The sequence below is a fragment of the Macaca mulatta genome, chromosome 1, assembly GCF_049350105.2.
Source record: "Macaca mulatta isolate MMU2019108-1 chromosome 1, T2T-MMU8v2.0, whole genome shotgun sequence".
In the NCBI taxonomy this organism is placed as follows: Eukaryota; Metazoa; Chordata; class Mammalia; order Primates; family Cercopithecidae; genus Macaca; species Macaca mulatta.
Window position 1 is genome coordinate 38,257,119 of NC_133406.1, and position 15,377 is coordinate 38,272,495.

Here is a 15,377-nt window from a genome sequence, read left to right on the forward strand (position 1 = left end):
GAGGTTGGGAAATGCCTTGGTGAAAAAAAATTCCCTGTGGCAATCAAGTATGTTTTTAATCGCTTTCCTTCACCAAGTAGTAAGAATTGTTTCCAGCCCATTTAACTGCAAATTGAGTTCTCTGATTCCTCTAGTTTCTCATCTCCATGGCAACCTATTATTACTTGAGACTGCGCTTCTGTTGGGAAGAGAAAAGGCTTTTAAGTTCTGAGCCACATGCAGTCACTCCTTTTGAATTTTTAACCTTTTTCCAAGAACTGTCAGTCAGCAATCTCACTTCCTTTTTGTAAAATGCATTCCATCTTTGTCTTTTTAAGTCAATATCAGCCCACACCTTAGATGCTGCACTTTCTCATCTGTAGGTTGTAAAGAGATGTTACTATTTGAAATTATTCGTTATTTTTAAATACTTTGCAAAGTTTTTTTTCAGTGATTTTTTTTTCTTAATTGAGAGACTGTATTTTCGGAGCTTTGGCCAGTGCTACAAAATTGCTGCTAATCTAAAGTGTGTCTAACGGTCATAAAAGATCAGAACATTGCTTCAATAAACCTTGAGATTTGATGCAGCAGATGATATTTATAATATAATTCCACTTTTTCCAGTAGATTCTGTGGTTGGAGTAGGATTGATAAATGTAGCCAATAATTTTACCACGATGTAGGCATTCTTGTTAAATGATATAATTTAACTAAGTATGTCAGTGAAGGAAACACATCCCCAAAGCTCCCATAATTTTAACTCATATTGTGGAATGCTGTTAAGTCCAGGCATGTATCATAATTCAGGAGGTTGTTACTAGAGAATTTATAAATTGGGCAGCTGATTTAATATAGTATTTATGACTCCATTTACTAAGTTACAAAGAACCCTTTACTTTTCTTCCATCCCAGGTAAAAATTAGTACTGTTTTTCTAGTTGAATATTTTAGAACATAATATACCTTTAACTGCAGTTGATCCTTGAACAACTTGGAGATTAGGGGAACCAGCCTCGCACACAGTTGAAAATCCACAGATAACTTTTAACTCCCAAAAACACTACTAATAGTTACCATTGACCAGAAGCCATACTGATAAAATAAATGGTCTATTAACACTTATTTGGTATGTCATATGTATTATATACTGTTCTCTTATAATCAAGTAAGCTAGATAAAATAAAATCGTATTAAGAACATCATAGGGAAGAGAAAATATCTTTCCTATTCATTAAGTGGAAATGGATCATCATGAAGGTCTTCATCCTTGTCATCTTCACATTGAGTAGGCTGAGGAGGAAGAGGAGGGGTTGGTCTTGCTATCTCATGGGTAGCAGAGGCAGAAGAAAATTCGTATGTTAAGTGGATCTGTGAAGTTCAAACCCATATTATTCAGGGGTCAACTGTATACTGATAGCATTCAGTAAAAAGCTGAAAATCCAAATTCATCAAATCTGTGAACAGTCCACATCTAAAATGTCTAAACTAAAAAAGTAATAGTTTAAATAGCATTGTGGGCTTAAGACATTCCTTACTCACGTACTTCTTCAAAGAATTTTATAAACCATATTACCTTTTGGACATTTTTAAGTTTACAACCAAAATTTTTCATCTTAAGTAATTACAAAAGATATAGTTTTAGTGTATTTTAAATGTTCACATTTTAAAATAAAACTGCTAAATGTTTCTATTGTGTAATAGTCAGAAAATTTCCATCTCTTTGCTCTTGAACTATAATGTATATTTTAATATAATATATTTTTGTTTTAATGACTTGTCTGCTACATAAACATGTAAATTGAAATTAAATTCTTTCTGTCACTAAGAGATTAATTTGTTTTCTGTTCTGGGTTGTAATCACCATTACCCTGATAATTACCCACAGTTGATCAAAGCAACATTACAAATGTATTACAAATTTAATTTTTATAAGTAATTGTTGCAGGTAAACATTTCTTAACGAGATAAATTTATGTTATTACTGTTTCCTTTTTCAGTTTTTATATAAGTAAACTCAGAAATCTTGTGGCTATGTAGATGAGAATAGAAGGAGTTTTGTTGTTGCAGTAACACTCAGTTTTATGAGTTCAGTGAGTTATTTATGGGTTATTTACCCAATTCTGAGTTATTTGTTCAAAAAATCGTATAGTGATCTATCACCAATAAATATTTTTAGCAATTAGATTTTCTTGGTTGAAAGCAAAGGGTTGAAAATAAATAAAGCAAATAATTTAACATAAACTGAATGAAAAAGGATCTGATAACCAGCCATTGGAGTCATTAACTTTCTAACCTAGACAGTGGACCATCATGTTATTGTTACTTTTAGAAGCTCTTTGTCTAACCCAGCATATGCAAATAATTGTTAGGAAAATAAAAATATTGTTAATTTCAGTACACATTTTCCAGTGCAATATTTTATGATGAAATACTTTTATCATATTCTTTAAATGTCCTTTTGCAAAAAATCTGGAACTTCAGATTATACTCATCTGAGCTATGGAAAATATCTGCAATATACCTGTAGGGGAGGAAAAACTTACTCCTCTACCCTCTTAAGTAATTGGGGCCTGCAAATGAAATTGACAGCAGACAGATGAGTAAAAGAAAAGGTTTGTTATGTACACAGAGGTCTTCATAGAAAAGAAGACCCAAAAGAAATGTTTAGACCAGGGGGTGGAGGGGGCTTTTATACCATTTTTACAAAGAGTGATAAATTGTGAAAAAGTAAGTTTAAACAAAGGTAGGGGGTTGGGCTTCTTGGTGGTAATTTGTGAAAAGGTAAATATATGGGGATTCTAATGAAAGAAAAGGATTATTTAGTAAGGTTTGTTGTGTGTACCAAAGTTGGCGTCTTCTCTATTGATAAGTGTCATCTCTGGTGAAGAAGTGTTGCCGTCCTCTTCCTAGTATGGAGTGAGAGCATCAGCTTTAGAAATGGAAATTTATATTACATTTACAAAAGGAATGTATACCCTGCTTTTAGACAAAAAGAGGGAGGGCAGATATATTTCCCTTCATCTTAGGGTTTCTCAGTTGCCTTCAGCTCAAAATAATAATCCTTATGCCAAAGTGGCATATTTGGGGATGGCATACTCTGATCCTCTTCATACCCTAAGTGGGAAATCAGTCAGACAAGTGGAAAAAATTTTGACTTCAGGTTTACATGTTTATTTTTATGTGTGTGTGTGTATTTATATATATATAAATTGGACACAGTTTTTTGCCCACAGTAAAAGTTTTTTAAAAACCAGAAACAAAAATATTTTTTCGATGGACCATTGGTTATATATCTTAATCATATTGCTAAAATTAAAAAAAAAACTGTATAGTTGCTACATGTTAAATATTCATATCACTAAAATTTTTAACCAAAAAGCTTAAAATAGACGAAAAAATTGAAAATATATATATATATATCCATGTGTAAGCACCTCATTCCTTCATTCTAGTTCTGAGTTAGATGCATGACCATGTAGATAGGTGGACAGACAGGCAGGCAAAGCAAGGATACATTCACCAAGTACTTATTAAGAATATTTTATGTAACATGCCATGCTAAGCACTAAAAATATAGTGACAAAACACAATTCTTGCCCTTTATAATCTAGTAGGGGAATAGACAAAAAGACATTAATTGGTTCTTTTTTTTTTTTTTTTTTTTTTTTTTTTTTTGAGACGGAGTCTGGCTCTGTCGCCCAGGCTGGTATACTGTTTTAGACATGGCTAAAATGGTAAATTTTATTTGTTTTTACCACAGTTTTTTTTTTAAGGCATAAAAATAGAGTATAAAGAGATAAGCAGGGTACCGGAAGAACCCCCAGCACAGGTCTCTAACTCAGTCTCCTAGGCCTTAGGATGGGAGGAAGACTTCTGTGAGGTAACATCTAAGCTGTATCCTGTTGTTTATATTAAGTTAAGGAGGATTCTAGTTACCGGTTATGTGCCTTGCTCAAGGCCATGTAATTTGTGAGTGGTAGAGGTGTAGTATTTCTCAATTCTATTCTTCAGCCTAGGGATTTTTTTTTTCAGACAAAGCCACATCTTTAAAGTGGAGATAATGGTACCTGTTCTTTTTGTTTCACAGGTTTGTTTTAAATAGTAAATAAAAGAGTACACATGAAATCTCCTTAGACTCTTAGTATGCTACAAGGGAATTTATGATAAAATGAAATATTTTCTTTGCTGACTAGAGCTGCTATATGTCTTGCTTTACAGAGTCTTTTAAAGAGAAATCCTTAATGATTGTCTTGGCCAGGGGACTTGCACAGGGCAAGTATCGATTAGAAATGTGTTTGGCTTTTTGCACGAGTAACATAGCTACTTACTCACTGAACATTATTCAGTACTCACTGTCGAAGTTTTTTAAAAACCAGAAACAAAAACACTTTTTAGATGGACCATTGGTTATATATCTTAATCATATTGGTAAAATAAAATTTTAAAAATGTCATGGTTGCTACATGTTAAATATCCATATCACTAAAATTTTTAATCAAAAAGCTTCAAATCGAGGCAAAAAAATTGAAAAGACAGCTCAGAGGAACCATTGACAGAAAAATTGGCATTGAATATTGATCAGAAGTAGAATTTGTTAAAGAACATGGGAAATGGGAAAAATAAAAACATCAAACAAGTGGAATTTGATTTTTTTTTTTTTTTTTTTTTTTTTGTGGATTCTATTCCAAGAGAAAAGGCACTAGAAAACATGGACTTTAGAAATAATCATTGAGCCAAAAGAATAGATTCAATATGATTAATTGGGTAGATACTTTTCTATGAAATGTATATGTACTGTTACAAGTGATAAATTTTAGAGGGGCAAGGAGTAAAAGATGGTGAGGTAACCTTGTTCGGATTCAGAGATCTGAGTCTTTTCAAAGAACTAGCCTGCAGGAGTTACCATAGCAACAGCATTATATTAGGGGCATTTTCAAGATTGTTCTAAAGTGTCTCATGTTATGCTGCATGATTTGTAAAAATGGAGGTGTAAGAGTTAACTGTGTGCCTAGACTCATTTTTTGAAAAGTAAGGGAGGAGGTTGGAGGTTTAGGCAGCCCATTTGAGGGAAATTAAGGATGATAATATTTCAGCTAGCACTCACTTGTATTAAAAAGGAAAACACATTTGAAATATTTCAGTTTATTTTTTCTATCATTGATTTTAGAAACAAAGGAATTGAGCTAGCAGCCAATCTCCGCATTTTAAGAATTCACATTTCATTGCATGGCTAAATTTGAAGGCAACTCCTACAAGTGTTTTGTTGGAATTGGGATTGGAGGAGGCACAAAAGTGTTTTAAATGGTTTTTGTGAGTCCTTGAGGTTTCTTGGCTTTAGCAAAGAAAAGCCTGTGGGAGGTACAATAATAGAAAAGGCCATTATGTTGTTATTTCTAAGTGGTTGTTGAGGGAGAGCATTTCATTAGATTTTCTATTTTTCATTTACAGTTTGTAACATTCTAAAATATTTGTAAATTTTTAGTGGTTTAGTTAGCTCTTTGTTACTCTTTGATTTCATATTTTACTTTAGACTTTTTGTTAGTGTTTGCTAAAAAGCATTTGCTACTAGATTTTATAAAATATTTGGAACAAAGAAGTATTCTCAGCACAATTAAGAGTTCATTTATGTCTCTGTGGTTGTTTTCCAGTGCCCAGATCTTTCTAGATCCCTTCTTAACATTCTCTAAGGGCTGCTGTGCCCCCTAATGAGGATTCCTCAGCAATAGCTCAGGGCCTTCAGTGCAATAGTCCTATCATTGTTTGAGTGAGCACACATAGTCCTGAAGTGCTTCCTCCCTGGGGTATGACCAGTTTATTACCCTCTTTCTACCCTGAATAATAGGCTGTTATGCCAGAATTTCCACATTTTAGTCTTGTTATACAGTAATAGAAACAGTAATTGTTTTTCATTCTCTAGGGAAATTTTTGTTTCATTAACTTTTTTTAAAAAAAGATATACACACATTTTTAAAAACTCATTTGGATAAACGTTCTCATTCTTGGCTTACTATTAAAGTAGTTCAAATCTTTAACTCTTTCGAAATTGATATATTTCCACTGTAATTTCCTAGCATAACTAACAATGTAGAAAATAAACAAATTATTTTAGAATTTATCTTGACAATATTTGCTTCAGAACTGCCGATGCCGTAAAGCCAAATAGGAGACCTTTTTCCTGATTATTAATTTTACTTTAATTCAACAAATATTTCTTGAGTGGTTTTTATCTACTTGGCGTTGTTAATTTTAAATGGTTTTATAATTATATCCCATCTTAAATTGCTTTTAAAATATTAATTATAGCTTTGAATAAATTAAATTTCCTTTACATCTTCTTTGTCACTTAAAAGTCTTTGAAAAAAAGAACACATATGCTCACACCCTGATACCATTTTCTTTTTTTTTTTTTTTTTGAGGTGGAGTCTTGCTCTGTCGCCCAGACTGGAGTGCAGTGGCCGCATCTCAGCTCACTGCAAGCTCCGCCTCCCGGGTTTGCGCCGTTCTCCTGCCTCAGCTTCCCGAGCAGCTGGGACTACAGACGCCCACCACCTTGCCCGGCTAGTTTTTTGTATTTTTTAGTAGAGACGGGGTTTCACCATGTTAGCCAGGATGGTCTCGATCTCCTGACCTCGTGATCCACCCGTCTCGGCCTCCCAAAGTGCTGAGATTACAGGCTTGAGCCACCGCGCCTGGCCCTGATACCATTTTCATAGTCCTATCTCTAGTCACCTTTGTTTTCTTAATTGCTCTTAAGACTGATAGATGTAATTGGCATTTCTACATAAATTATGTTGCTTTTGGAACACTCATGCACAAACGTTTAAAGTTTAAAAAGTCTCTACTATTTTATTGCTTAGAAATTGAGAGAGGATCTGTGATGTTTAAAAGAAATAGTTGACTAGTCACAATAGCTTACACCTGTAATCCCAGCACTTTGGGAGGCTGAGGTGGGTAGATCACGAGGTCAGGAGTTCGAGACCAGCCTGGCCAACATGGTGAAACCCCATCTCTACTAAAAATACAAAAATTAGCTGGGTGTGGTGGCAGGCACCTGTAATCCCAGCTACTCAGGAGGTGAGGCAGGAGAATAATTTGAACCCTGGAGGCAGAGGTTGCAGTGATCGAGATCATGCCATTGCACTCCAGCTTGGGCAACAGGGCAAAACTGCATCTCAAAAAAAAGAAAAAAGAAAGAAGAAAAGAAATGGTTGAAAAATTTTTATACAAGAGTTTGTCTAATTGAAGAGAAATGTAAAGACCAATTGCTTGAAAGTCGAATTTTTTATTTTTGTTTTAATTTATATACTTTATATTATATATAATTTTACATGAGAAAGCTATGGTGAAAAGTATAAACATCAGAAAATGTCATTGTATCTAGGTATTTACAGCAAAAAGAAAAGAAAAAGAGAAAAAAATGAGCAGGCAAATGTACTTACAGACCTTGAGTTCCTGCTAAGTATATGGTACTCTAAGGAACATAATAGATTGTATGTGACTGTCTTTCCCTTAGAGTTTTATAGTATAATACAGTAAGTGTACTCATCGGCTATTAACAGCATAATAAACCAACCCTTCAAAACTCAGTAGCTTAAAAACAGCTTTAATCCATTCTTGCTTATGCATCTGTAGGTCAGCTGGGAATTGATTGGTCTCGTCTGGGCTCAGCTGGATAGCCTTCAGGCTGCTATTCTGGCAGGGTTTGGCTCCTCACTGCAGGTTGGGTTTCGATCTAATCATGTGTCTTCATTCTGGCGCCTCAACTGAAAGAGCAGCACTTACCCAGGAGAAACTCTTCACATGGGACTGACAGAAACAAGACCTATTACACAGATTTTAAGCCTCTGCTTGCTCCGTATCTGCTAGCTTCCAAAGGCCCTTGCAACTGCTCGGCCAAAGCAAGTCACCACACCCTGCATTAATGGGGCAAGAAAGTATACTTCTGTCATGGAAACAGGGATGGGTTGAAAGGAAGAGAAGAGTTTTAAAATGTAATCTAATCTACTATGATACAGAAAACAATTTAAACTGATTTGTCTAAAGTGGCAAAGGACTTAAAACAGTTTTGTAGAATAAACATAACTAATAAACATGAAAAATTTTCCACTTTGGTAATAAAAACAGAAATACAAATTAAAATAATATTTAATCAAAGAAGTGATGATGCCTATCACTGGCAAGGTTACGGAGAGATGAAAACTCATTCTGTTGGTAGAGTATAAATTTGTAAGCAATTTGGGAATTCTGTTGAGTCTTAAAATCATTCATACCTTTTGACCTAGTAACTACCTTTCCACAACTTTTTCCTAAGTAGCGAATTGGGCAAAAACGAATGTATCTTTGTAACATTATATAGTAAAAAACTGAAATAATCTAACAAATGTTCAGCAATAGGAGAATAGTTTACTTGTAGTAACTGCATCATATATGAAATACAGTGGCTTGTTAAAAGTCACACAATGCACCTGCAAATAGTAGATGAAGAATAATGATTGTGTGTGTGTGTCTGTTTTCACAGATAGTCTTGCTCTCTCACCCAGGCTGGAGTGCAGTGAGTAGCTTGGTCGTATCTCACTGTAGCCTCAAACTCCTAGGCTCAAAGGATCCTCCCACCTCAGCCTCCTGAATAGCTGGGACTACCCAGGCTAGTCTCAAACTCAGTCTTCCAAAGCTGGGATTACAGGCCTGAGCCACTTCACACAGCTGGCACACTTTAATTAAGAGCAATGTGGACTCGGCCAAAATATGAAAATAATTTATCTCTGCTGGAAAATCGAAAGTCATTCTTGAATTGGAAGGAAACAAAACTAACATTAATGTTGTTTCAAGTGATGGCAGAATAGTTGACATGATTAATTTGCTTAGTGTTGTATTCTTTTTTAGGTTTTAAGAAATATCAAGGGGGCCGGATGCTATGACTCACGCCTGTAGTCCTAACACTTTGGGAGGCCAAGGTGGGCAGATTACCTGAGGTTGGGAGTTCAAGACCAGCCTGGCCAACATGGCAAAACCCTGTCTCTACTAAAAAATACAAAAAATTAGCCAGGTGGAGTGGCATGCACCTGTAATTCCAGCTACCGGGAGGTGGAGGTTGCAGTGACCTGAGATCATGCCACTGCACTCTAGCCTGGGCTACAGAGCGAGACTTCGTCTCAAAAAAAAAAAAAAAAAAAAAGAAATATCAAGGGTAGTTAGGGTACTTTGTTAAAGCTGGCTAGCAATTTTCTCAATGTATATTGTTAATAAATAAGGAATGTTGTGAGCATGCTTCTTAGAATGTAATGAACAAAAGACCAGTGGGCTAATGTTGAATTTCTTTTTTTTTTTTTTTGAGATGGAATCTTGCTCTGTCATGCATACTGGAGTCTAGTGGTACAATCTTGGCTCACTGCAACCTCCGCCTTCCAGGTTCAAGCAATTCTCCTGCCTCAGCCTCCTGAGTAGCTGGGATTACAGATGCCCACTACCACACCCAGCTAATTTTTGTATTATTAGTAGAGACAGGGTTTCACCATGTTGGCCATGCTGGTCTCGAACTCCTGACCTTACCACAGGTGACCTGCCCAGCTTGGGCTCCCAAAGTATTGGGATTACAGGCGTGAGCCACGGCGCCTGGCTAATACTTAATTTCATTGATACTTTGGATAGGTATAAGATACAGTTTTCATGAAAATATTCAGAGTGAAGAAACTTTTCATACACTACAGCTAATTCTTAATTTCATTGATACTTTGGATAGGTATCAGATATGGTTTTCATGAAAATATTCAGAGGGAAAAAACTTTTCATACACTACACATGGTATTTTCTTCGCATAGTAAAACAAACAAACACAAAAAAACAATGGCGCCACTTAATAGGAAGGAAAATAAAACATCTACCTAAATATCTCATTGATAAGTAGCATTTGTATTTCTACTTGTTCCTCTCCTGTGGGCTTCTCAGGCCTCTCTCTAAATACTTTTTAGTTGCTTCTGAATAATACCCCACAACATATTTCTTTTAAAGGTAGAATTGTACTACTTGTAACTATTTTATCCTTACCAGGAATCTTCTCAAACCAATAAATATCTCCCAAACAAAGTAGAATATTGAAGTCTACACAACACATTTCATAGCTGGTATAGAAAACACTGAATCACTGAAGAAAATTAGGCAGAAACTCTAAGATCTATTATATAGTCTTCTCACTTATGAATATTAGACTAATTCTATTTCCTTTCTCAATAACTGAAAAAGTTGATATTTGAAATTAATTTTAAAAATCTGTCATTAAGCTTTCTATTGCAGAAAGTAGTACTTCTTACCTAAAGAGCAAAACACCTCCCTCTTCTCAATTTAATCAACTCCTCTGCCAGTAAGAATTTTAAAAGCACTGTCTTAGTGAAAGACACGTTTTCACATTGAGAACTAGAATACGGGCTTTGGAGTCAGGACTAGGTTAATTTAGCCACTTACTAATTATGTTACCCTGAGAAAGTGACTAGATTTCTTTGGTTTAAAATTAGTAAAATTGAGGTAGTAATTCCCAACTCATAAGCTTATTATAAAGATTAAGTTGTATAAGTACACTATAACTAGTGTTAATTGGTATTGATATCCTTTCTACCATCTGTGATGACAGCGTGAAAAAACTCACATGCAAAATATTAGGGAAGGGGTTTTAACTATAGATGTGGAAGAATTTAAAATAATTATGAGTAAATGTCTAGGTAAAATGGACAATTTATCTTTAGAAAGTTAGAAGTTAACAAAATAAATGCAGGAAGACAGACACTCTAAACTGTGGACTAACAGCTATTGCAGGAATAGGGAAAGTTGTCTTTAAAGTGTCAGACCACAGTGTTTTCACAAGTGAAACTTTGTAAAACCTTTCAAACCTTCAAGGAATGGTTTGTGCCATTTAAACCATTTAGAAATGTAAAAAGAAAGCGTCTTATTTCTCTTTACAAAGCTAGCATAATTCTGAAAAATACCACACTCAATAAAACTGTAGTCTAATATTACTTATTAATATACATACAAAAATTCCTTATTTTAAAAAAAATTGATACAAGGTAATTATACATTTATAGAGTACATAGTGATGTTTCTGTATATGTGATCAGATCAAAGTAATTAGGATATCCATCTCAAACATTTATCATTTGTGTTAGTAACACTCACTATCCTTTTAGCTCTTTGAAACTGTATATTGTTGTCAATTGTAGTCATCCTACTGTGGTATAGAACACTAGAACTTATTCCTCCTATCTAGATGTAATTTTGTATCCTTTAACAAATCGCTCCCTATCCTTCTCTCCCCTATGCTTCCCAGCTTCTTGTAACCTCTGTTGGACTTTGTACTTCTATGAGATTAACATTTTTAGCTTCTACATATGAGTGAGACCATGTTGTGTTTAACTTTCTGTGCCTGGCTTATTTAACGTAATGTAATGTACTCCAGTTCCATCTGTTTTGCTAGGATTTCATTCTTTTTTATGACTGAATAGTATGCCATTGTGTGTATATACACTACATTTTCTTTATCCGTTTATCTGTTGTTGGACACCTATGTTGATTTTTTAATCTTGGCTATTGTAAATAGTGCTGCTGTAAACATGGCGCAGCAGATGTCTCTTTGTTATACTGATTTCCTTTTCTTTGGATTGAAATGCCCAGTAGTGAAATTGCTAGATCATATGGCAGTTCCTATATGCAGTTTTCTGAGGAACCTCCATACTGCTCCCCATAGTGGCTATACTAGTTTATATTCCCACCAACATTGTAAAAAGTCTTAATAAAATATTTGCAGCTAGAACTGAGCAGTATATTAAAAGAATAATATACTGTGACTAAGATATTTTAGGAATGCAAAAAATAGTTCAGTGTTAGGAATCCTTAAAAATTAAATTTTACCATATCACTAGACCAAAGGAGAAAAGCCATGTGGTCAGCTCTGTAGGTGCCAAGGAGACATTTGTTAATTTTTTTAAGAAAGAATATAAGAATACTTTGTAAGTATGGCAAAATACTATACACACATGTGCATATAATCTGTCACTCTATATCTTAGACCAATGGCTAGAAGCATGATTAAAGGTAAAGTATCAGAGACATTCCCTTTAAAATTTGGACTAACATAAGGATATCTGCAATCATCACTATTATTCTACTGATCATTGCTATTACACAATAAAATGAAATAATAGTAAAATTTTTAGGCCGGGTGCGGTGGGTCATGCCTGTAATCCCAGCACTTTGAGAGGCCGAGGCGGGTGGATCACGAGGTCAGGAGATCGAGACCATCCTGGCTAACATGATGAAACCCCGTCTCTGCTAAAAATAATAATTTAAAAAAATTAGCCGGGCATGGTGGCGGGCGCCTGTAGTTCCAGCTACTGGGGAGGCTGAGGCAGAAGAACAGCGTGAACCCGGGAGGCGGAGCTTGCAGTGAGTGGAGATCGCACCACTGCACTCCAGCCTGGGAGACACAGCGAAACTCCATCTCAAAAGAAAAAAATACAGTAAAATTTTTAAAAACCAAAAATAAAATCTCAACATTTGTAATGTGACCATCCAGTGCTCTCACTTTATTTGCCCGTTAATGAATTTTATGATGAGCATGCAATTGTTTTACAAATGGGGAGAAAAAATAGTTCCTTTTATTAAAAAATATTTTTAAGTTGTTGGCCTAGACTTTCTAAGGCCCCTTTAGCTCTTTACATTCTATTAGTCTAATAGAGCTATTTGCAAATATGTCATGTGTTGTCAGACATTATTTCATTTTGAACCTGATACCAACTTTGAAAGAAAGGAAAACAGGTGTTATTCTCATTTTGCTTGCCCAAGGTCACATGACAGTAAGTAGCAAAACCAGAATTTTGACTCTGGATTGATTCCTTTTTTTACTCTAAAAGGTTATTTCCTACAAGGCAGCATGCTATAATGCTCTGATCCTCACATTTTGGTGTGTATCTGAATTACTTTGGATGCTTGCTTTAAAATGCATTATATTCGGTTTTACTTTCGGTCTAATTCAGTAGGATTAGGGTGATCCAAAATTTGCATTTTTACCATGTCTTCTGCTAAAGGTGATTGACTGAGGACACATTAAGTAGCATGCAGACAAAAGATGTTGTAAACAGATGTGATGTTGAGCAAATATAGAGACAAGTAAAAGTAGATTTGAATACTGCTTCCTCCTACTGAACTCTTTGTAAGATCTTAGCAGTCAAGTGATGAATGGTACATAGGCAATAAAGCACACTGGGTAAGAGTATATGGGCTTTGGATCAGTGAATCTTGGGCATGTTACCTGATGATAATGGTACTCACTTCATAAGGAGGTTTTAAGGACACGTGTAAATTTTCATAGAGAGGAATGAGAAAGAGCAGAGACAGTCAAGTGTTAGTTACTTCAGTGGAAGTCTTAACACAGGTACATGCATGCACACACCCACAAAGCACATCAAGAAAGGGGACCCAGGAGTTCCCCACCAACAAAAAGATTTTGTTTCTCCTATCAGCTTCTATTCTGCTGAAAGTCATTAGAGACTATTGAAATTTTTTATTTTTAATTATATCTCAAAGTGGATTGATACTGCAATTGATGAAGTGGATCCCAGAGTAAATATCTGAATAGGTGTTTCAGAAGTACTGACTTTGATTTTTTGGTAGCGTTTGAGATAATACAGGTTTTACTCTACTTCTAAAAATATTTTATTTAAAAGAAAAATTAAATGAAGTTTTATATAAAAAGGCATCACAGTTTTGTACTGTTTTACTCTGAGATTTAGAATTGTTTCAGATGGATCTTTTATATCTGGTATGTTATACTGGTGTAGAATATTGGCAGGCTGTATGAAGAAAACGTGGAAGACATTTTGGCTTTCCTTCTCTCTGTGCATATCTCCTATTATATTTCTTCTCACTCCCTTTTTAGGTTTGTTAACTAACCATAATGTGGAATACATATTGTTATTTCTCACATTTCTAGAATACATCTTTGTGATCTGCATTTATTTTATATTCAATTCTAATTACTATATTCTGTGTTATAGCTGCTTAAAGATGTACTCCAATTTATTTCCATTTTTAAATGACTATAATTTTAGCTTATGTTTGCCACTTTTTTCAGTTCAATTAAGAAAAAAGTTGGTGCCCATATGTATGTACTACCTGAAGCTTTCATAAAATGAGCAACTTGAGACATTGTGTAAAATGTATAGAATCCTGGCTGGGCATGGTAGCTAACACCTGTAATCTCAGCATTTTGGGATGCCAGGGTGAGAGGATCACTTAAGGCCTGGAGTTCGAGACCAACTTGGGCAACATAGCGAGACCTCATCTCTAAAAAAAAAAAAAAAAAAAAAAAGTTCTTTTTTAATTAACCAAGTGTGGTGGTACACACCTGTAGTCCTAGCTACTTGGGAGGCTGAGGCAGGAGGATCACTTGAGCCCAGGAGTTCAAGGTTAGAGTGAGTTATTATTGTACCACTGTACTCCTGCCTGGGCAACAGATTGAGACTCTGTGTCAAAAAAAAAAAAAAAAAAAAAGAAAAGAAACGTTTATAGTATCCTTATATTTATTTTAAAGCGGTTATAGTTGTTAGCATTTCGTTTAAATAAGTGAAATTGTGTCTTTTCTAGGAGAGAAGGCAGAAACGCATAGTTTATCTGCTCCAGAATTGTTATTTGATTATAAAAGAAAAGGAGTGGGGAAAAGCAGAAATAGATATTTTTTAATACAAAAACACCAAACTTCTATTTAACTCATGAATTGAAGAGGAAACCAACCAGTTGTCACAACTAGTTCAAAGGAGAGGCAATATATTTTCCATATTATGGCTAGTTAACAAACCCTTACTATGGAGTAAAGGAAAGCTGATACCCATTTACAAACGGACACAAAACTGGCTTTTTCCACTGGAGGTGGGATGTGGTGGAGGAGTAGAGGGTGAGGTGGAATTGTTGGACCTCCGTCAGACAGAATTTATTTGTGTGCCTATAGACAGAGTTATTTGCATTTATCCACAATTTATACAGAATTATAAAATAGCTCCAGGACCAGAAAAGGCACAAACTCCATAGAAACATAGCCTAGAAAGGTATGGTGTAAACAATGCAATCCATTTTATATACACAGTAATTGTTTTTGCTTATTCCAAAGTCTTAACTTTTCCTTACAGCAATAACCTACTACAGGAATGTTTCCAAGGCTTTTGATCAAATATGTGACAGAAAGGGATTTTTAAAAATAAGCCTAGGCACACACACATAAGAAAGATATTGGAAGAGGTTCTGATGATCTGATCTGGGAAGGGGTGTCTGATACAGCAGAAGAAAAGTTGCTCAAACTCTGTCAAGAAGGGAAGTCCTAAATGGTGTCATTGATGCTTTTATAATCACTGAAGAGAT

General features: G+C 35.0%; 1 protein-coding gene across 1 annotated transcript in view; it reads left to right on the forward strand.

Moving 5' to 3' along the window:
* Positions 1–15,377, forward strand: part of XPR1 (xenotropic and polytropic retrovirus receptor 1) — a 262,003-nt gene that overhangs the window by 216,158 nt on the left and 30,468 nt on the right. The window lies entirely within an intron of this gene.